The sequence below is a fragment of the Mesocricetus auratus genome, unplaced genomic scaffold (assembly GCF_017639785.1).
Source record: "Mesocricetus auratus isolate SY011 unplaced genomic scaffold, BCM_Maur_2.0 Super-Scaffold_100006, whole genome shotgun sequence".
Taxonomy (NCBI): domain Eukaryota; kingdom Metazoa; phylum Chordata; class Mammalia; order Rodentia; family Cricetidae; genus Mesocricetus; species Mesocricetus auratus.
The window spans coordinates 86380706-86403157 of record NW_024429190.1 but is presented as its reverse complement, the minus strand read 5'-3'; the positions used below and the strand labels follow the sequence as shown (position 1 = coordinate 86403157).

The 22452-nt window shown below is 46.3% G+C and overlaps 1 protein-coding gene and 1 long non-coding RNA gene across 4 annotated transcripts in view; one reads left to right on the top strand and one right to left on the bottom strand.

The window, feature by feature from the left end:
* The window catches only part of Rarb (retinoic acid receptor beta), a 336441-nt gene that overhangs the window by 174623 nt on the left and 139366 nt on the right, over window positions 1-22452 (top strand). The gene's annotated exons all lie outside the window — the stretch shown is intronic.
* Window positions 12082-22438, bottom strand: LOC110342924. Of its 2 annotated transcripts, none has more exons than XR_005877872.1 (3): window positions 22246-22438; window positions 21312-21509; window positions 12082-12951 (listed from the first exon to the last, which is right to left on the bottom strand). It is a non-coding gene; the product is annotated as an uncharacterized LOC110342924 (long non-coding RNA). The 2 variants fall into 2 exon arrangements; XR_002385109.2 differs by lacking the exon at window positions 12082-12951 and adding an exon at window positions 17738-18741.

Genomic DNA, 22452 nt, shown 5'->3' with positions numbered 1-22452 from the left:
GTTCTTCCAATTCTTGCATTTTTTGCTTCATTTCTTCTTCCATTTCCTGCCTTTTTTGGTTTGTTTTTTCTTCCAATTCTTGCATTTTTTGGTTTGTTTTTTCTTCCATTTCTTGCATTTTTTGGTTTGTTTTTTCTTCCATTTCTTTGAGGGATTTTCCAATATCCTCTTTTAGGGCCTCTATCATTTTCATGAAAGTGCTTTTAAGGTCGTTCTCTTCTGCTTCATTCGCATTGGAATGTTGGGTTCTTGCTGGTGTGGAGTCTCTAGAATCTGACGGTGTCATATTTGTTTTTCTGTTGCTGACTGTGTTTTTGCATTGTCTCTTTCCCATCTCTTCTTCTAGTGGGTGCAGAAAGAGCCCCTTACTGGTCTGGGGACCAGAGTTCCCTTTTGGTGGGTGCTAGCAAGTCCAATAATGTGGTGGTTCTTCTTTTCCTTGTCCGAATGCTGGTCCTGTGGTTGGAGAAGAAGAATAGGAATCTGGGGCACTTATCCTCTTACCTGGTCCCCTGGACCCTATGCTGGGTCCTGCTGTACTTGATCCAGAACAGCTACTCCCCTGGTCTCCCTGGGTCCTCTGGTTTCCTACTCTCGTTGGTGGGAGAGAAGATCTGGAGTCTGGGGTGCTTGGCTCCCGCCGGGATTGGGAGCTCTGTGCAGTTCCCAGGCGATCTGCAGGCACTGGAGCACAGGCCGGGAAGCAGGCCTGTTTACCTGATGCTGCTGGAGGAACAGCTGCTTCCCTGGACTCCCAGCCTCCTCTCCTTTCCTGGTCTCGTTGGTGGAAGAGAAGATCTGGAGTCTGGGGTGCTTGGCTCCCGCCGGGATTGGGAGCTCTGTGCAGTTTCCAGGCGATCTGCAGGCACTGGAGCACAGGCCGGGAAGCAGTAAATGTTGGGTTTTTATAAAACCACAAAATGTTAAAATATTAAGTTCTTTAGCTAAAATTAGGCTGAAGCAACCCTAAATCTTTGGATTTGGAAGTTATAGACTCCTAGGAGAAATTTGCTTGAATTTGTGATTTGTACACTGTTCATATCAAAACAGGGCAGAAAGAATGCTATGTTTGAGGACTCTCAGAAAGACACCACAAGCCATGTCCCCACACAGGACCACACCATACTCTCGCATGCACACACACACACACACACACACACACACACACGCACACACACACACACACACACACACACACACACCAGTCTCACTCAGTCACTGCTACAGGTTCCTGAACTCCAGGCCACAGTTTCTAGACTGGTCCATCACCATTAACTACACGAGCCACATAACCACTCGAGTGTTCCAAGTAACTCCCATTATTATTGATAAAAGTTACACTACTGCACCAAGGGGAAAGAAAGGCCACCATCAGGCTTTTAAAAAGCTCTTTAATAGATCAGCCTTCACAAAGACAGACGGCATCACTAAAGCAGAACAAGGAAAGATGTGACCAACTTTACAAGCTATTGGCACTGTTAATCATATTTTGAAATATTGTTGGCATATATCTTGGAAATACAATGCCACTGCCATAGTTCCAGTGGGAGAGGTGACGGTTTTAATGCTGAGACACACTGATAATTCTAAGCCCTCTCCTCCCTGTGTGGGAAGTAGATCACAGGCTGGCTACAGAAGCCAGAATCTGAAAGTACAGCATTGTGAATGCCAGTGAATTCCATGACAAAGACACGAAGAATCTCAGTAAGTGAACCACATACTCATGTACATTGTGCACATACAAGTGTGCATATTTATATGCCACCATCTATAGCTGTATACATTCAGTCTCAGTGAAATGTTATAAGCTAGCAGTCGTGTAAAAGTTTAACAGGGGAGGGCTGTTAAATAATCGACTTCTGTTTTTATACTTTTCTGTTGACAATTTACATTTGTTTCATCTTTTCAAGATTTTGTATTTTTTATTTATGTATCTCTTTCATGTGTGTGTGTAGGGGGGGTACCTGGAGAAAACAGGAGACGGTTGAACCCCTCAGCTGGCATTTGAGTTACAGGTGGTTATGAGCCACCCGACATCGGTACTGCAAACAAACCAGGTCCTCTGCATAAGCAGCAATTGCTCTGAACCACAGAGACCTCCAACCATCACCATCATCACCACCATCATCACCACCACCACCACCATCATCATCATCATCATTAATTATTGTCATCTTTTTTTAGTGAAAGTCTCACTGTGTCCCCAGGCCAGCCTTGACTTCCCTAGATATCCCAGACTTATCTCAAGCTCACAGTCCTGCAGGCTCAGCTTCCCAGGTACTGGACTACAGACATGCTCCATGCTACCCAGGCAATTTCTGTTTTCGAACATGGTGTAGAATATACAAGAGTAACACAGATTGCTATATCTGGGCGTTTTTACACATTTCTTTACATTGGCTGCTCCACTTCTTTAACACGGCCAGAACTCATTCATTTCTTCCCATCTTGCAATGAAGAGTGTAAAGCCGGTTCACAACCTGTACTGCCCTGAGCTACCAGTGGTCACAGCAAAACTGGCCCTGATCTACTTTCAAACGAATGATTCTTTGCACTGTATGCTTTTGGCTTTGCAACTCAAGAGGACTTTATGAGAGGACCCAGAAAGACGAAGTTTTCATATAACCCAAGTATCACTGCGATATTTCATCGATAAATATACCTGCCTGGCCTGCCAGGCCCTTGGGAAAAAATTACTTTCCTCTGACTTCAGTAGATATTTAGTAACTATGGGAGATACTTTGAGTATTCTCCACTTAGCCACTAATAATTTTTTTGTTTTCTTCAATATAGAAATGTACCCTTTTAAAATGTTCTATCTCCCAGATTCCCTTTCAGATAGTGGTCAACAGATATGCAGACAGTATGAACTGCATTGGTGTGAAGAAAACCAGGAAGTTATGGAAAGGACAGAGAGAGGAAAGAAGGAGGAAGGAGATGAGGGTGAGAGAAGGGGAGGGTGAGAGAAGGGGAGAGGTACTAGAACATATCACAAGTAATCTAGAATCTATACTTAAGTAAAATAATATGATTAATGTATTCAAGACATAAGTTGTTAGATGGAGAATTTCATCAGAAAAATGAAACTCTGTTTTTAAAATCAGAAGTCAAAATTCTAGAACTTAAATATGTTATCTAAAACAAAGATCCCAGAGGTAAGCTTGATAGCTGATAAAACCCAGCTAAAGAGTGACTCAAAGAACTCCAAGAGAAGCCAGGTGAACAGATTCAGCCCAAAGCACAGAAAGACAAGAAGGTACAGAATAGGAAAAGAGAGAAGAAACACATTTGTATTTGGATTTCCAGAAAGACAGGACAAATGTCAAAGAGGACACGCCCCAGCCCCCGAGGTCGGTGCACCACATAAATCAGAGCACCAGAACTTGAACTCCAGGCCAGGTGCTACGAGGCCAGCTCCTGCAGTACTGACGGTTGGCTCTGCTCTGGAGCAGCAGGCCCTGCCTGGATAAGTGAGGGTGGGCAGAGAAGCCTGAACTGCACCTCACCTTCCTGTTTAACCCACAATAATCCCGGCAGACAGGGCCAGGGTCGTGACCCCGGCTTAACTTCAGAACCAGAACCAAAATGAGAATCTCAGTCCTGTGATTTAATGTTTTTAATTTGTTCTGCAATGAGAAGAGACTATGGCCCAAACCATGTGACCATCCTAATGACTTTTTCAGCTTTCTCATAAGTCCCGATTGCTGCCTGGGAAATCTGGCAGCCAGCTTTGAATGCTGGGAGCAGCCCTGTTGTTTCCATTTCTGTTTCTGTGAAGTCAACCACAGTCTCTATTAAAACAAAAGGATGGCAGCTTTTACAAACTTTGCATTGCTTTGAGAAAGGAAGGAGAGGGAGGAGCAGGGGAAGGAAAAAGATGAACGCCTGTTTTCCAGGAGCCTACGCTTGGAAGAAGCTTCTCGAAACTTTTACTGCGTGTTTCGGGATTTCTTTCTCCTGGACATGCTCCACCTGGACCTTTCTGAGGCTGTTGAGAGGCAGGGAGGAAGGGGCAGTCCTGGGCAGGATGGGGGGGGGGTGGGGGGAATCCTGCTGCAGAGTTCTATTGCTTCAACAACTAGATTTGGATTTGAAGAAATAGGGAGGTGTGGTGTTTGTCAGCATTTCCTTGGTGTCTCCGATTGCTGCCTCTGTTTCCAGTGGTTTCTGTTAGCTCACACTTTCCAAGGACCCCTCCCCTGGTGACATGTCCTAGAGCTTTCTTTCCACACTTTGGAGGTGCGACCACACTGTTTACATTCCAGCAAAGCTGGCAACAGCCGAGGGTAGAAGGCTCACCCTTGGGACTCATCTCCTTTAGCCCCTGCAGTCACCCAGATTATCAAGAGTCTGTGAACACTAAATAAGAGACCCAACCCTGGAAGTTTTTTAGGGAGCATGGCTGTCCTAGGGTGAGAGAATTGGATCAGGGTAGGATTTAAAATCCTGCATGCTCCCTCCCATTTATTCTCTGGGAGGGGAAGAGGCTTCTTTAATGAGGGCTTACACTTTCTTAGTGCCTAACATCCCCATGTTCCCTAAGATGAAGGCTGCTACAGGATGGCAGGCAGACCCACAAATGACTTCTTTGATTTTCAAATACTGCCAACAAAGAAAAGCACACCCAGTCCCATGCAATATCTTCAGTTTGTCCTTCCGATGTGGGCCTGCAGGTCCTTTCTCACGCCCACTCTAGTTGTTGCTGGCTTCTTGGGGAACATATTTGCTTACTGTATTCTTTTCAGGAATCCAGATGGTTCCATGCCCAGCCAGCACTTACTCTACATTTTTCCTATCTGTGGAAAAGAAAATTGATTCTCTGGGAATCTGGGGAGGTAGCGGGTACCAGGAACACAGCCCCGCATCCCTTAAGGCCAACTGGAGGGCAAATAACATTTCTTTAATCTACTGTGTTGATTAAGTCACATTTCTGAGATCAGGCCTGTAATATTTTAGCTGTCCCTCTGTTCTCTTGGCCAGACCTGCAACCTACATCCAGCAAAACCCACCAAAGGCATTGCAAGCTTGCTCTTTTGAAGTACAAGACTAGCAAGGAGTCTGCCCTGACAGGCATTCAAGACAAAATTTCAGCCACATAAGCCTAGTTGATCAGGGTTGTGGTATATTAGGCTCTTATCCCAAAGAGCCCCTGCACTGTGGCTGGAGAACTAGATTCTAAGGAGGTTCACAGCTCCCAGAGTGGGTGTGGGCCAGGCCTAGCATAATACACACTCTCGTCTGTGCTGCTGGCCAAGCAAATCACACGCCAGCCATGCGTGGCTATTAAAATTCTTGAAGTTTCTGTTCTGTGCACATCTCGGAGACGCAGCTGTCACATGTAACTGATGCTGTAGACAGGTTTCTGTCATTGTAGAAAGTTACTACAGACTCTGCTGCTAGCCCAGAAGTTCAGAGAATTCAGAAGGGTTGTTCCTGCTGGCTCACCCGGCACCATCCTGGCACATGTGGCTGGGGGTAGTTTTGGAGGGGCTAGAAGCTGAAAAGAAAAGCTAGTCTCACAGAATGGCACAAGCCTTGGCCACAGCTGAGGATGTATGGTATTGCTGCTGGTGGTGGCGGCTATTACCCTTCCCTGTGAGCCACCACACTCCCAGAAAGGGTCATAGCTAGTCAGGAAGAAAAATGCACTTCTGGGTGGGGAGGGCACTCTCTGAAGCAGTAACCAGACCTCATCAGTCAGTGGAGCTGCATAACAACAACAAAAATCACACACTGTGGGCTAAGCCACAGGGATGTATTGGCTCTGTTTAGAGTAGTCTGAGATCTAGGGGCCCGAGGTTTGTTTCTTCTGGGGCAGCTTTGGAGCAGCTGCCTGTCATCAGGCCTGTCTGTCCTGGTGTGACTGAACCTCCAGACCTTAATAGGCACCCACCCCACATCTTGCTCTTGTAGGGGTTAGTGTCTCCCGCTTTAGTTCATTCTCCTGTTTGAAGGTCTTGTTATCAAATCCAGGTATGTTTGGAGACACTGGAGCCCAGAACATGGACGTATAGGTTAGGCAAAGCAGTTCAGCCCACAACAGGGCTGGAGGGGGCTAAGCCTTAGAGTCAGAGACAGACAAAAGTGAGCAGGAGGGCAAAGGTCACAGCCACCACTGCAGGCCTCCTTGCTCAGTTCCTGGACTGAGCAGATTGGAACCAAACTCTGTACTAGATTAAGGCATCTTGACTGTCATCCTCGCTGACTTCCGTTTTCTGGTCCTGACCATGTCTGGAGTGAGTACCCTGCATCACAGCTATAACCTGTATCTCTAGCTCGTACGATGTTTGTTAATTATTGACTTTCCATATCATGGATCCCAGGCTATGTCATCAGACTTACTGTATGCATTTCTTCATACTACCCCTGGTGGTTCTTCTCTGCCCTGACCCCATGTTTGAGGTGATCTTCAGCAGACTCTGGCTTCCTGGCTCCTGATCCAGGCCTTCTTTGGGCAGCAGATGGGCTGAAAAATGCCCAGATCAAAAGAACACAAAAATTTATGGTCAGACAGGCTCGGATGTAAATTCTGTGTGGTCACTCCTCACTGGGGCTTCAGGCACATGAACTGCAGCTTGGTTTCTTCGTCTGTTCCGTAAGAACACTAACAATTGCTTTGATGATTGTGGGAGATGTATTTCCTAACATAGAAAAAGAAACCAGAGTCTGTGGGATACAGTTTGCAGTTAAAGGCACAGCCATAATATTATCGTCCGCACCTTTACTTTGGGGAGCCTTTCTCCGCTCTCTTCCACCTTTGAGGACAACTGCCCCACACTCCGGCTGCGTCCACTTTCCTTTTGTGGTATGTCTTAGCTCCATTCCTAATCTACCTCTTTTATATTGTTATGCGTACGCACACACACTGATGTATCTCTTATATTGTTATGTGTACATGCACACACCCACATGCCCACACACCACACACACACACACACACACACACAGTGTCAGAGTCCTATTCCTATTTTCCCAGCACCCTTCTCATGCTAAAGGCTTCTTGCAGTTCTCCAACGTCATACAATAGAGCTTGGAAGCATCAGAAAATGCAGCAGATAGAATGGCAGATAGAAAACTGGTAGATTAAACCCTCATGCCATCTTGTGTCTTGAGAAGATAACTTTGGGGCGCATTCTGCCCTGTCTCCCATAATCCCCTTCAAGAGTGATTCCAACTGCCCACATTGGTAACTTTCCAAAGGGTGTTCTGTGGTGGCCTCCATCCCCATCATGCCTTCCTTCACTTCCCTACCACAGCTTCTGGGATCTCCGTACAGCTCTCATTCCAAGAGTCATTTCAGCATCTACTTCTGGAGACTCAACCCTAGACACAAATGTGGGTCAACTTTTGCCAGCTGTGTGGAACTGGTTGTTTCTTCCATGGTTTTCAGATAGCCTAGCCATGGGCTGTGAACAACCAGGACACACCACAGACAGTGGCCACCGGAAGCGTAGGTTATTCCTCATTGGTATCTGTGGTGCCACAAAAGACTTGCTCCAGGAGGACGCTCCAGGCTCCAGGCTCCACATAGATGGTGAATCAAGCTACAACAGAAGAAATGCCACCGTAGCATTTAAGAAATGGCAACAACTGATGCTGCTAAGTACTCGGGTGGAAAAGTGTCAGCAAAGCAGGTTCTCTCTGATTCCATCTGGCGACCTGAGACCCCACGGTCACAGCGGCCTATGCCCATTGCTCTGAGTTCATTACTCAGTACCACAGAAAAATGATCTTCCACTGACATTACAAAAAATGATCTCACCTAGGTCTCCCCATTCTCCCAGGAGGCCATCTAACTGGCTTTGCTCTGTGGCTGAGCATCTGTCAGTGAGGCTGTGCTCAGTGTCCATGCTCAGCTCCCACTCCATATGCGTCATCTGCTGGGGCTGCACATTTTCCTGGCTGCTGGCCACTGCAAACTCTGTGTGTATCTGAACACATTCATCACAGACCCAAACCTCTGGTCAAAAAGGCTATGAACACTGCAGTGCGGGAGGGTCTTCTCCAAGCAGCTGAAGATTTGGCATTCGTGGAGAATATGAGATACCACAATCCCATCCCCACTAGCACCAGGCAACAGCACCTCTAACCTAGAGCTGCATTTAAAATGTATAGTCAAAGCAAGAGAGAGTTATCAAGGCTATCAACTGCAGAATTTTGTTTTCTTTACCATGGAGGGCTTTGTGCTGGTGGCCTCTCTGACAACTCAGGGGATTAGTTTCAGTCCATGAGCAAAGAAACTCTCCCACATCCCCTGACCCTCCACTCTCCATCTCACCACAAGCATGGAAGGTATCTGGATCTCCTTTGCACAATCTGGTTCAGAAACGTTGGGTATATGCCACTTTTAGTTCTAGACAAATGCACCTCAGCTTCCCATCACATAGATCTTGGTCTCTCTTTAAGTTTGATTGACCAGCCTTACACTCGTCCAGACTTGCTTTCTCCCATTCTCTAGCACAGGTTAACAATGACCTATTTACCATGCTCACTTTGTTTTTAAAGATTTAGTTGTTTTTATTTTATGTCTATGGTCTTTTTCCTGTGTGTATATCTGTGTACCACAGAGGCCATAACGGGATAACAGATCTCCTGGAACTGGAGTTACATATGGTCGTGAGTCACCATGTGGGTGCTGAGATCTGAACCCAGATCCTCTGGAAGAGCAGTATGTGTGTGCTTAACCACTGGGCCATCTCATCCATCTCGTCTGTCTTGACGAGATTTTTGTACTATGGCCAAAACACACCACATTGGCTCTAGACCTGAAAATGGCTGATACTGTCAGTCACCATGGTGACTTTGAATAACAAACACTAAGTGAGGCCTGACCTGCTAGCATGTTTCCACTGTGGGAATCAAGTGGTAGGGGACTCTTCCTCGGTGTCACACATCCAGAGCACTTGTCTTTAGCGTCACACATCTGGCAGGATCTGTTCTTCCTGGGTATCACACATCTGTCTGCTGGGTTCTCTCTCAAGTTGGTGGTGAGATGAATGCCAGGAACACGTTGCCATGTCATTTTGCTCCCACGGGAAAATGATAGCTTCTTTATCCAGACATCCCACCTGATATCAACAAGCACTGTTTGATTTACTTCTTGTCTTTATTCTCTTCTTATCTGAGCCGAGTGGTGCCAATTTCTTTGCCATATGAGTTCAGGATTTGTTTGTTCGTTCTTATTTTATTTACTTATGGTCCCCTGAAACCTTTTGGAGTCACCTAGCAAAAAAATGGGATGTGTAAGGAGAAATCTGATAGCCTCACCTATGTAAGTTCATTCTGGTTAATTTTTGGTATCTCTTCTCAACTCCAGAGTCAGTGATATCACATAGTTGCATTCTTGAAATTGAGCCTAGCCAGAATACTGACACCGTGGGATTCTGGGAGCAGCACAGGACAGAGTTCTTCCCTCCCCCACCCCTTCAGAGGGTCATTGGTACATATTTGCTGAGCAGCAGGCAAAGGTCAGGGCTGCATTTGGCACAAGCAGTCAAGCCCTGGCTGAGGCATCTGAGCAATTTTCATAGGGGTCGGAGCTGTGTCTCCAAGTCGGTGATCTCAGACCTTTGATTAGTACTGCCCCCGCTGGGGTGCTGCATACGGGATGTCCCAGAGCCTGTGGTACAGCTTACAGGATGTCCCAGAGCCTGCTGTAGAGCCGATAGAGAGCAAAGTCTACCCGTGCAAAGCCTGAAGATGGGTCTAGCCCAGAGAGAGCGTGGAGGAAGACATTTATGATGGAGTCATTTGTATTTTAATATATCAAAGCTGTGGCAAAACCAGACATCATGATTTCATGGAGGGCCAGTGTGACAGCCACAGGCACCACCCAGGCTGGCACTGAGGGTTAGGGGAATGGCATAGCTTTCTCAGAGATGCTACTTATTGACGCTTGGCAAAACTCATCCCGAGACAAAAGGCGCTCTTTCTTTGATCTACTGACTCTGAGTCTTAAGAGGTATGGTTCCTAATAACATCTTGAAAAACAGTTTATGCATGTGTGCTAGAAGGAATGAGGTTTGGGGCTCAGGGTCACCTGTCTTTTGAATCACTTGTTTTCTAATATTGGGGGGCACAGGTTGTTCCTCATTGCAGACTCTGTTCCTGCTCAGTGCCAGGGATGCTGCAAAAACAAACAAACAAAAACAAAAAACAAACAAAAAAACAAAAACAAAAACAAAAGTCTTCCAGAGACTCTAAACACCCAGGAATCATGACCTTCCTTTCAAAGACACTGCTGTGTCATTCTGTCTGCTAATGTGATTCTGGGAGGGAGAACTAACTGACTGAGTGGACAACCACAGACGAGTCTGCATACCTACCCAAACTCTCCTCAAGTGGGAAAGACACAGAGGTAACTCTGAAAGGAGAAAGGGGTCTCTGGGGAGGAATGGCCGGGGACAGTGTATCTGTATGTCTAGGAGCTGGGGATTCTGAAGAGGGGGCAAAAGCTCATATTGAAAATTATCTGTCACCCAGGAATGGCAGGAGAATTCATGTTCAAGGAATCACAGATAGGGATAATCCCCAGTAATGATGCTATATTGTCTAACGGGCTTTATTAGCTTCTAATTATGCCCTGGGGTCAAGGTGCCTCTGGGTGGGGAGTTGATAGTGCACAATTACCTAGAAGAAAAAACACATTTAATTTTTCCTTTGTTCCCCGCTCCTCATTTGTGTCTTTCTCTGTATTTTCTTACTCAGATATTAATTTAAAATGTAAAAAATAATGTTTTAATATATTAAGGCTTTGTGTTTTTAAAAGTATTATTAGCTCTTGTTACTAACCAAGGGGTCCTAGTTCCATGGATGCTGGCTAGATGAGGTTTTGCCAAATGCTCTCTCTCCCCTTTAGGGTTAATGCTAGCCATTGTTCTTGATGTTTCCGCTTCTGCTCAGGGCTCTTTCCCTCCTTACACTGCTTCCTAGAGTAGTTGCTGCTCTCAAATGTTTAAGCTTAGGGACCAACTGAGGGTTTTTAACAACCTGTGAGTCACCTGGCCCATCCACTCTTTATTTATTAACTAAACACTCTCATTGAGATGGCATTTATGAGAAAAAGTCCACACATCATCAGGACAGACTCTGATTTGTTATAACAAGTGAACACAAGCATTCATCTAGGTCAGGAAACTGAGCATGTCAGAGCCCGCTCCTCTAGTCTTGACCTGCTCCTGGCCAGCATCCTGAGTGCAGATCACAGAGGTGAATTAGACGTTTTTCTTGACGCTGCATGAGTACTGTTGTGTCTTTTGCCCTAGCTTCCTTCACACAGCACTGTTTCTGACACTTAGTCACACACAGCTCAGGTTCATGCATCCCTGGTGCTCCGTGGCAGTACCCTGGGTGTCTGCATGCACATGTGTGTATATGTGTATGTGTGTGCATGTGGGGGCTGGGGACAACCTGGGATGTTATTCCTTAGCCAGTGTGTTTTGAGACAGCATCTCTCCTTGGCCTAGGGCTAACAGGCCAATTGGTCAGGAAGCCCCAGTGATTCTCCACCTCCCTGGCATTAGGATTACAAACCCACACTTAGCTTTTTACATGGCCTCTAGGGTTGGAACTCAGGTCCCATCCTGGTAAAGCCAGCACTGTATCTATGGAACCATGCTTCTAGCCCTCATTAACTTTAATTTTTGTTTCTCTGATGATTAATTATATATAGCATCTTTTCATGGATTTGCTGCCTTGGGTGACACTCCCATTTTAAACTCTTTACCGATTAGGGGGTGAGAAAAAGATGTGTAGTTATTCATGAATTTTAATATTTATTTTCATTGGTTTTAAGATTTTATCTTATGTGCTATATATATATATATATTTGTTATATATATATTCTGCATTTTCTTCTAAAAATTCCAGATATGATCCATTTTATTTAAAGCATCATCCCGCCGTGCTTCATGCTCCTGTCTTATGTCACTGCCTTGGTGTCCCTCCGTGGCAGACTATCACCCATAACCTACAAACTACAAACCTACAAGCTGAAATAAAGTATTAGTTCCCCCTCAAGTTGCTTTTGGTTACATATTGTTGTTCATAGGAACAGAAAGCAAACTAGGGAAGTATCCAAACTCAGTTTTATTGAGCAAATCCATCACCCTTTCTCCTTGTAGAATGGCCACAAAACATTTCATACATTTGGTGATAAATGGGGTTCTATATTCTCTATACTCACAGCCCAGAAGGCCAGAACCTGTCCAAGCCTAGAACCAGGTCTAGAAGACACAGAGAATGCTCAGCACTCAAAATGAGACTTCCTCCGGGGCTTTGCCATGTTTGTGTTGAAGCACACTTGAAAGTAGAGGGAGACTTTTTTCTGGGCAGGGGGGCCCCCTCAGGGCAGATGACAAGGTGTTCCACATAAGGAGAAGTTCACAGGGTTTGGGCAGTGCCGTGCAAAGTACCAAAGTTATCTTTTTGCTTTGGAAATTTTGAAACAAATGAAAGGAGTTCTGATGAGAATATAGACTAGCGTGATTGCTAAAAGGACCCCAAGATATGATGCATCGATGCGGTCCTTCCTTCATATGATGCATCAGTGCAGTCCTTCATATGATGCATCGATGCGGTCCTTCATATGATGCATCGATGCGGTCCTTCATATGATGCATCGATGCGGTCCTTCATATGATGCATCTATGCGGTCCTTCTCTGCTTTCTCATATCGTCACCTAATCTAAAGGTGTGTGGCCCAGGCTTTGAGGACAGCTCTGCCTCATGGGGATAGTCTAGGTTTGGGGTCTTGCCACCTGTGGCTTAGACCTGGTCGAGCATGAAGTGTGTCACACTGGGGTGTGTCACACAGTCTGCTCCTCTGGGGCTGTTCCAGAAGAATTCTGTGCAGCTGGTTCATTCAGATTCTTCTCTTTATCCCTGTATCTTCAGTTCCCTTCCTCCAGGTATACAGAAAGCATTTCCAGATGACTGTCTCATGACCCGCCTCTGGGAGAAAAGTGAACGGAAGGTGAGATGGAACATCTTGCTTCCTCTGGCCTTTCGAATGCCAAGACACTGCTTTGGGACATGTGCCCTGAACTGTCAATACTCTGGGTGAAGGCTGTTTCCCTCAGTGGAATTGTTGCTGGATTCTGAAGGAAGCCCAAAGTCAAACTTGTTCAAGCACTAGACTGGAAGATGCTGTCTGAGTCTCAGTTCTATACGCCTAACTCACTATGTCCTCATGGAGGTCACTAAGTGACAATCCCCAGATGAAAGGGCTGGTGCTGCAGTGTACAGGGGAAATGCTTGTGTCCCTTCATCGGAAACTTCTGGACCCTGGCCCTAGAAATTTCATTAGGCAGCCCTAGCTGTGCACTGCAGAGCTTTCCAGAATGCTTGCCTTGGCTCTGACAATTCGCCTTCACACTCTGCTAAAACAGAAGTGAGTGGCTCGCATTACTCCTGCTCTTTCTTTCTCTTGCTCCGCCTATATTTGTCTTTACATTTCAGAGCTTTTACCTTCTGAGGTGACTTTGCCAATCATTGTTGAAGCTTCACTAGTTCAAAATCAAGCAACGTGTACTAGAGAGATGGCTCAGTCATTAAGAACAGTTACTGGTCTTGCAGAGGACCAGGGTTCAGTTCCTGGCACCCACAGAGCAGCTCATAACCACCTGTAAGTCAACTCCAAGGAATCTGATACTCTCTTCTGACCTCTTCAGGCTCCTGTATACATGTGTACGTGCACACGCACACGCGCGCGCGCACGCACACACACACACTGGAAAAAGGCCCTATCTCAGCCAGTGCTGTAATGCTCTGAAGAGACACCATGACTTCAGCAACTCCTATAAAAGCAAGTGTTTGACTGGGCTTGCTGTCCTTTTCAGAGGTTTAGTGGGTTGTCATCGCGGTGGGGAGCACGACGCATATAGGCAAGTACGTGCTGAAGAGGTCGCTGAGAGTTCTCCATCCAGATCCAATCACAGCAGGAAAAGAGAGATGCTGGGCCTGGCTTGGGCTTTTGAAACCTGAAATCCCCACTGAAACCCCAGTGACACACTTCCTCCAACAAGGGCCTGATGACTAAGTATTCAAATACACAAACCTATGGGGCCATTTGTACTCAAGCCGCCACAGGCCCCAAGCTAACTATAGAAGCCTAGCACTGTCCTTGCAAAGGTTTCCAAGCTCTAGCCCCAGGCAGATAAGGAAGGTTGCTTTATACCCTGTAGTCTGAGAGGGATAGAGACAGAGACAGATACAGAGGCAGAGACAGAGACAGAGACAAAGACAGAGATAGACAGAGACAGAGACAGAGACAGAGACATTTTTCTTCAGAAGAATGTGTTCTGTTAACATTCCATGTATGTGTGTGACATGACTATCATCATCTCCCCGACAGAACTTCCTCAGGAATTTCTCCCTGACATTGTTTTCTAACCGTTCCCACTCAGTCACCTTGAGATTTTTTTTTATTTGCCCTTTTCTGTGTCTGACACTAGAATGAATCTAAGCTTTATTCCCTTTGTAGTCTTCTCTGAAGTATTTGTACCTAGGAGTGTATGAAGAAATCCTTAGTGTCTTTGTCTTCCTCTACTCAGAATCTTTGGTGTTGTCCACAGAACTGACTTCATTAGTGTAGACCCCGGAGCGCTCTGCTAGATCTTATGGGCCCTTTCCATCATGGCCTGACTTACCAATCTTGTTTAACTAAATCCCCGGGACCAATGCCTTTAGCCTTGCTTCTGCCTCTATATCTTTTCAGAAAGTCCCTTTTAAGGATTCTAGAACAAGGAAAAGTGTGATCTGAGACATCTTGGGGCCAGCCTTACATGCTGTCCTCCTAAAAGCCACTTTGCTCATCCATGGTGGTTAGATTATGGGAAAATGATGGGCTGGTACGTGGATGGATGGGTGGATGGGTAGATAGCTTGGTGGGTAGGTAAATGGATTATAAGGTGGTGGGTGAATATCAAGTGTATTAGTCAGGGTTGTCTAGAGGAACTGTGTGTGTGTGTGTGTGTGTGTGTGTGTGTGTGTGTGTGTGTGTGTGTTGGTTTATAGGCTGTGGTTCCACAAGTCCAACAATCAAGTGAAGCTCCAAGAATCCAGCATTTATTCAGTCCACAAGGCTGGATGTCTCAGTTGATCTACAGTACACATAAAAATCCGAAGAAGTAGGCTCTAATGCCAGTGAAGAAATAGACTTGCTAGGGAGAGTGAAGACAAGCAGCCGAAGGGAGCAGGCCTCCACCTTCCATGTGCTTTACTGGGGCTGCCAGCAGAAAGTGAGGGCCAGATTAAGGGTGGGTTTTCCACCTAAAAGTATCTGGATTAAAAGCAGGTCTTCCCATTTCAAATTATCTCATTGAGAAAACAATGTCCCCCAGGTGAACCCAGTCACATGTGTTTCAGTTAATTTCAGGTGTAGTCCAGTTGACAACAGAGCAGTCATCACAGTCAGGCAAATGAATGAAAAGACAGATGAGATGTCCAGATCAATGAGTAAGTGGACTGGACGGACGGTGGATGAGTGGACAGAGAAATGAGATAGAAAAATTACGGTAATCTTCTATCCTACATAAAACCATGGTCATTTAATTAACCATAATTGGTGTTAAGTTCCCGAGACCGAACACACCTGTAGAAAGTTGTAATCTGTTTTCTGCCTCTCGCAGTATAGGGGACTCTAATCTCTCATTGCCATCCTGACTTGGGGTCTGTGCTATAAACAGAAGGGACCATACAATGCAGGCATTCCTCAGTTTGAGTGGAGCTCTCTCCTGATGAGCCTGTCAGAAGCTGAAAATAGTGTATCAAGGATACACTTCACACTGCCATCATCACAGCTTAGCAACAGCACAAGGCAGAGGCTCAAGTGTTTCCCTCGTGATCTGTAGCCAATGGAAAGCTGTGACATGCCACTACTGTCCTGCATAGGAAGAGAGTGTGCCGCAGCCCAACATGGGGAACCTACCCGTCATCCCAGAACTTGGAAGGTACCGGCAGGAGGATTAGGAGCTCAGACCATCCTGGGCTGCACAGCAAAGTCCTGTCTCAGGAAAGTATCTTACTGGACATTGCTAGTCCAGAAAAAGATCAAAATTCAAAATTGCAAGTACAGCCTGCACCACAGTAAAACTGGAAAAGGTTAAGATGAGAGGTCATAAATTTGAGACTCCATTCACAAGGACCGTCTCAGCACTGAATATACTGTCCTGAGCAGACATGCACAGAAACTCCTGCTGCAGACTTCTACCCTGATAAAGTTCTCTAGGCCTATGTCCCACACTCTGGAGAGGAGCAGACGGTATGCTCCTGGCTGTACTTTCTCCTGGTAGGACCCACACTGGCATTTTCAAAGTTGTGCTATATCATAAACAATGTCCTAAGTTATATCATACCATTTGTTTATGTGCCAACAGCATCTGAGGTGTATTAGTTTAGTCTGCATTGCATAGGAGAGAGCGTTAAGCTCGCAGAGAGTAGGAGACTTGGCTGCCTTGGGTCAGAACAGCAGGGAGATGGCAAAGCTAAGTTTCATACAGACCACTCAGTGCCTGCCTCCCAACACTGCCTCTTCACGCATTAGCCTGACCCTGGCAGAACTGTGAGCCGTGGTGTCTTATGTCTGCGTTGATCTGCTAACACGGTGGCCACTAGCTGGGACTCCTGAGCACATGAAATGCCCCTAGGGACTGAGGGACTGAGTTCTTGGTTGTTTCACTGGAATTAAACAGCACAGTTTAAGGACCAAGGGCCATTTGGATCATGCATATGATCTCTGAAGAGGCCGTGCTGAACAAGAAGTGTAGGCAGCAGTTGAGAGGTTGCCCTTATTAGTACCATGATCCTAAAACATCATAATTCATCCCAGAAAGGCCTTCTAAAGAGTCTGGCTGCTCTTCTGATCACTCACCTGTCTAGGTGGCTAGTCTTAGTCTAACTCCTTGGAAAACATTTGAAACACACACACACACACACACACACACACACACACACACACACACACACACACCTCCCCGAAATGAAATCAATCAGAATAATACTGCCATTGGCAGGTAAGACACTGGCCTCCCCATTCTTCAAGCCCCTAGAGCTGTGTCCTGTGGGGTCTTAGTGAAAATATGGGGTAGAGAGCGAGGTTGGTGGACAGGAGAGAAAAGGGCCTCTGGGCTGTTTTCTCATTTGGTTTTTTTGTCTGGTTGGTTGGTTTTTAAGACAAGGTCTTGTATCATAATGGGCGGAGCGGGGGACTCGGGCAATCAACCTCCCAATCTTCCTGCCTCAGCTTGCAGGGTGAAGGGTTACGGGCAGTGCCAGTGTGCTCGGCTATGGTGTATGTTTCAAAGATGATGAAGCAGTGAGCATTCCTCACAGAGGGAACCGAGAACAGAGACAAGTAAGAAACGGAGAGGCAGGAAAGACTGAAGCCGGGCGAGGCGTTATAAAACACTCTGGGTGAAGGACATAATCAGAAGCGCCACATGATTCATGGTGCGAACAGGTTCAAACTGGAAAAGGCTCTCAAGGAAGAAGGAAAATGAGGGTGTTAGCAAAGCCACGATGGGGGACTGGGATGAATGTCAGGGGTCAAGGGCTTGCCTAGCATGCTGAGGTGTGGGGTTAGGGTGTGACACAGTGGTGCTTTACCAGCATGTCAGGCCTTGGACTTCATCGCTGCACTCCAAAGCAAGAGACAACGCAAGCACACACTCACACACACACACACACACACACACACACACACACACACACACACACAAAAGGCCCACGAAGAGTTTAGTAAAATCGACCCATATACAAGGCAATGCAGAGTTTACTAAAAAAAATTCTGAAATACTGAGAACACAGGGCACAGACAAGTCATGGGTCAATCCTAGTCCACCACCAGGCTGTGTAAGTAAGTTTCCATTTAACACACCTGCAAACACAATAGTCATGTGCATGGACTTCAGGCCAGACAGAGAGGCTTCAGCAAACTGCCAAAGCCCATGAAAGTGAGCATGGCTGGGAAGAAAAACCCTGAGAGGGCCTTGGGGTTAGCATTGTGCTAGCCACACCCCTGCCTCAGCTTCCCAGAGGAGACACATATATCACTCACTCAAAGTTTGCCTTTTCTTCTTCGTCCTCAGTACTGAGTGTGGAAGCCGAAGGACATGAGTAAAGCCTGTATGTACCACTGAGCTATGAACAGTCCCGGTGTATTCTCTCCCCATAGACTACACTGAAAAGGCAACAGACCAAGAGGGGTCAGAGAGCTAATAGGAAAGCAATTGTCTGACTTTGTTTGGGGAGAGAGTCTCATGGATCCCACGCTGGCCCCCAACTGAGTTTGAAGCTGAGGATGACTTTGAACCCCTGTTCTCTTGCCTCTGTTTCCCAAGGGCTGAGATTACAGGGATACATTACCACACCCTATTATGTGGTGCAGGGGATCAAAACCAGGGCTAGGCAAGTACTCTGCCAATAGCACCGTATCCCAATTCCGTAAGAGGGGGGAAAATGAAATAAGAACAAAAATCATTAAACAGCAACAAAAAAAAGCTAGATGTGCGTGCCTTTTTAAGACAATGCGTTCTGCCGGTGGTCCTTTGCATGCTGCGCCCACGTGGGTGCCTGTGCACCTGGAGGAGCTGAGGCTTCACAAGGGCCTGGCGTGGGTAGCTGAGAGCAAGGTGGGCTGTGTGCACTCAGACACAGTTCTTTCTTCAGCAAACTCTCTGGCTCCGACATGTTTGCCGAGTGTGATTCATGGCATTTCGCTCAGGATTGTCCAGTGGGTAATTGCTGCTTCAAAACCAGAGAAACAGATGTAGACCCTGAACCCTGGCTATAAATTCCTGTTTTATGATTATGGTTTTCAAATGCGCAGTGTCACACGGACAAACACACGGTGATTCTCAAACAAAATGAATTTTGCTCTCAAACTTTTGCGGTTTTTTTTTTTTGGTTTTTGTTTGTTGTCTGGTTGTTCATTGGGAAAACTTTTATTAAACCATTGATCAAACACAAAGAAAACAGAAAAGGTGGTCCAGATTGCAATAGGTGCCCCCACAAAGGGATATTGAGGAAGATTCCTTCCAACTATTTAAGTCAGATTTAAAGTGAGTATCAATCATTTACATTTCCTTGTGAACAAATTACTTCCTATCGTATTCATTAATCATTATAAGCACATGAATATGTATCTAAAGAATCATTATTTATCCTTGATGCTTTCCTTAGACCTTTAAACGGAAGACTTCAGAGGAAGAATCATGTTTTCAAATGGAGTAAGAATGAGATTTACCCACAAAGAAATGATAAGAAATGTGGCTAGCTTGTGAGTCAGCTTTGTGAATTAGCACTTACTAATTGCCTCAATCCTTGCTGCCAGGGTAATTAATCCATGATGAGAAATGATTAATTGACTAGTGAGTCCCATTGCATTATAAGGAACCCATAATATCCCATCCACAAAGATTTAAATACTGATCAAGTTCATTTCCCTACAATTAAAAGAATCTCAAGGTGATTATAAATGTAAATTATCCTTGTACAAAGAAAGAATTTCCCAGTCATAGGCACACACCATGCCACACCCCCCAAAGTGAGTGAGTGACTGTTCTCTCAGCCAATCAAGTGCCATCCTGGGGGATTTAGCTGCGCCCTCTTGCAGAAGGATCATTCCAGATGGGCTGGTTGACTGTTAATACACCCTCACCACCACCCCCACGGAGCACTGGGGACAGTCACCACACCCTTCCTACCACCTGTTGTGTGCAACAACACATTGATTGCACAAAGCTCGGGGAAGGACTAACATATATAGGAATGTGGGCTCTATCTCTGCAGCTATGGGGCAGCCTTCATCTCTGCGGAGTACAGGCTTTCTAGGAGCAGCATGTTGTAGGGAGGAACCCTCTCACCTATGCTCTGTAAGGAAGTTCAGGATGCTCAAAGTTCCCCAGAGTGAACTTTGTGCCCCTGTTTGTCCTTGAAACCTTAGTTGTAAGAGAAGGGTTAGACAGGCTTAGGTCTCCCAAAGGGAAGGACTTTTAGCAACACACACACACACACACAGAGAGAGAGAGAGAGAGAGAGAGAGAGAGAGAGAGAGAGAGAGAGAGAGAGAGAGAGAGAGAGAGAGATGATGGGGAGGGCATTGTGTAGTAGTACCTTTTTAAAAGATGTTTGGGAGTGGTTCCTCCCCTTCTAGAAGGGGTTGGCAATGAACAGAATTCGGGATTCAATCCCCAGTGCCTCACTCTCTCTTCCCTGTGACCAGTACCTCCTTGTACTTAGGGACACAATCAGCAAGGAAGTCTAGCAGCCTCCTATAAGAGGGCACCTGACACATGCGCCTGCCGTGATACCAAGCTTTCTCACTTCTAACTTACATTATACCACAATCCAGCGGCTTCCTCTCCCCTATGTCTATACCTTTCCCTCCACTTCCAATACTAAGCACGAGGGACTCTGTTTCCAGGGAACTGGAGAGCTTAAGGAAGCATTTGGGGCAATAAGTCTCTTGGGCCAAGCAGAAACCCACACAGAACTCAGTGTTTTGTATCTTTACGATTGCTCAATGATGGTGTGTTAAGTGTTTGTTTTATAAATTCCCATGTGCTTCCTCACTTAGGATGGGTGTTTTCTTTGTAGTTGAAGGGTTTCTAATAATAAAACCCTGTTACAAAATGAATGGCTGCATAAAGGAGAAAACACAGCCTACACTGTCAGTGAAATCTCACCCTTCTAGCACTCAACTTTTCAATGGCAAAAGCTGAGGTGAAAACAGCTTCTGAGCTGCAGGTTTAGGGTACCTTCTTATGGGGCGCGCTGCCTCCATGAGGGAGTGTGGTAAATGCTCGCTTGCTGTCCCCGGAGCTGTGCAGCAGCTGGTCAGAGAAGCATTTCAGAAGGGTGGGTGCCCCTGACAGGCTGCCCTGTATGCCTGTGTGCATCTGCCCTGGCGTTGCCCAGAAAGGGGGAATGGGCTTCCCTGCCCGTCTCCATGCCAGCTCTCCATGGAAGAATTCCTAAGGTGACAGAGGAGGAAGGAGGCATCTGGTCCTCTCCTAACATCCTCTTTCCTGTGCCTTGCATCCAGCAGGTGAATTTGGAAACTGCTGCAGACGGCTTCCCTTTGAAAGCCCTGCAGGCCTGGTTGCACCTCTACCAATTAATTGCCTTTGGGTTTTGAGAAGAGCTAAAAACCTGCTCCTTCCTCTGGGCTGAATCAGTGTAAGCAGGTTAAAATGAAGAAAAGAAATCCTCTTACCTGAAAATTGTTTTTTTTTTTTTAAACAGGCTGGAGATTGGACAGGGGTGGTCTAAGCAAAGCCTAGCTTTCAGAAATATAAAACCCTCATACTTACCCGGTTTTCAAAATATCCATTTAATTATGTGTGGGAGCATGTGCTTCATGGAGAGGCCACCAACACACTCCATGGGCACGGACTGTGGGAACAGCAAACCATTCATCTGGATGGGCTCTGAGGTGACATAGATGGGTCTATCCACCTATGAACCAGTGGTCTGGTCAAGTCTGGGTGTCCCTGGCAGAAGTCCCACAGCTGGAACAGAGGAAGAGACGCAGTTGATATCTCTTTTGTGTGTTTACTGAGAAATTACAGTTAGTATTTTCATCCTGTGGACAGTATCACATTATTGGTCCATTATACGGAGGAGAAAACTGAGTCCTAGAGAAAACCAGTGTCTTCCTAGACAGCCAGACAGCCAGTGGCAGAGCTACTATGTTTTCTCCAACCACTAAAGCAGAATCTAGAACTCATTCTCATGTCTACACACACACACACACACACACACACACACACACACCAGCTGGTCTCTCAATCAGTCTCTCACTTTTCTCTCTGTGTGTTTGAGAGAGGGATTTGCAAGGGGTGAATAGTAGTGAGGGAGAAGAGGAGAACAGAGAAGAGAACCGGGAGGGGAGAAAGACTGATTGGTGAAGTAACAAATCCATAACTGCTCCAGGTGCTTCAGCCTGCAGGGGATTTTTTTTAAATCGAAGTAGATCCCGGAAGGTGCCCCCCACCCCCTGCACTCCGGAGCCAGAGCAAACCCCTTCAGCTAGAGCCTCCAAGAGAGGGAGGAGGTGGGAGGGGATGTTTAAAAAACATAAACAAACAAGAAGACGAAAGATAAAAAAGCAAATGAAGGAAAAGGACCGCGAACGAAATGGAAAGTTTCCGGGGCAGTGAGGCTTCCTTCAGAGAGGGGTGGCGATACGATAGCGGGGCCGCTGACCCGGGCTTGCCGAGTGCTTTTACAGAAGTGGAAAGATACCTAAGTTGCAAGAGCTTTGCCAGGCACAGAGGAGCAGGGAGGAATTTCAGAAGTGGGATGGGGGCGAGGGTCTCCCCCGCCAGGGCTGAGCAGATGAAAAGGCGCAAACCGCAGCCGCTCCTGCTCCTCCCTGCGCTCCTGGCATTGTTTGCACGCTGAGCCATGGGGAGCACCGCGCGGCTGGCCGCGGCCTCGCTGGCTGCCGGC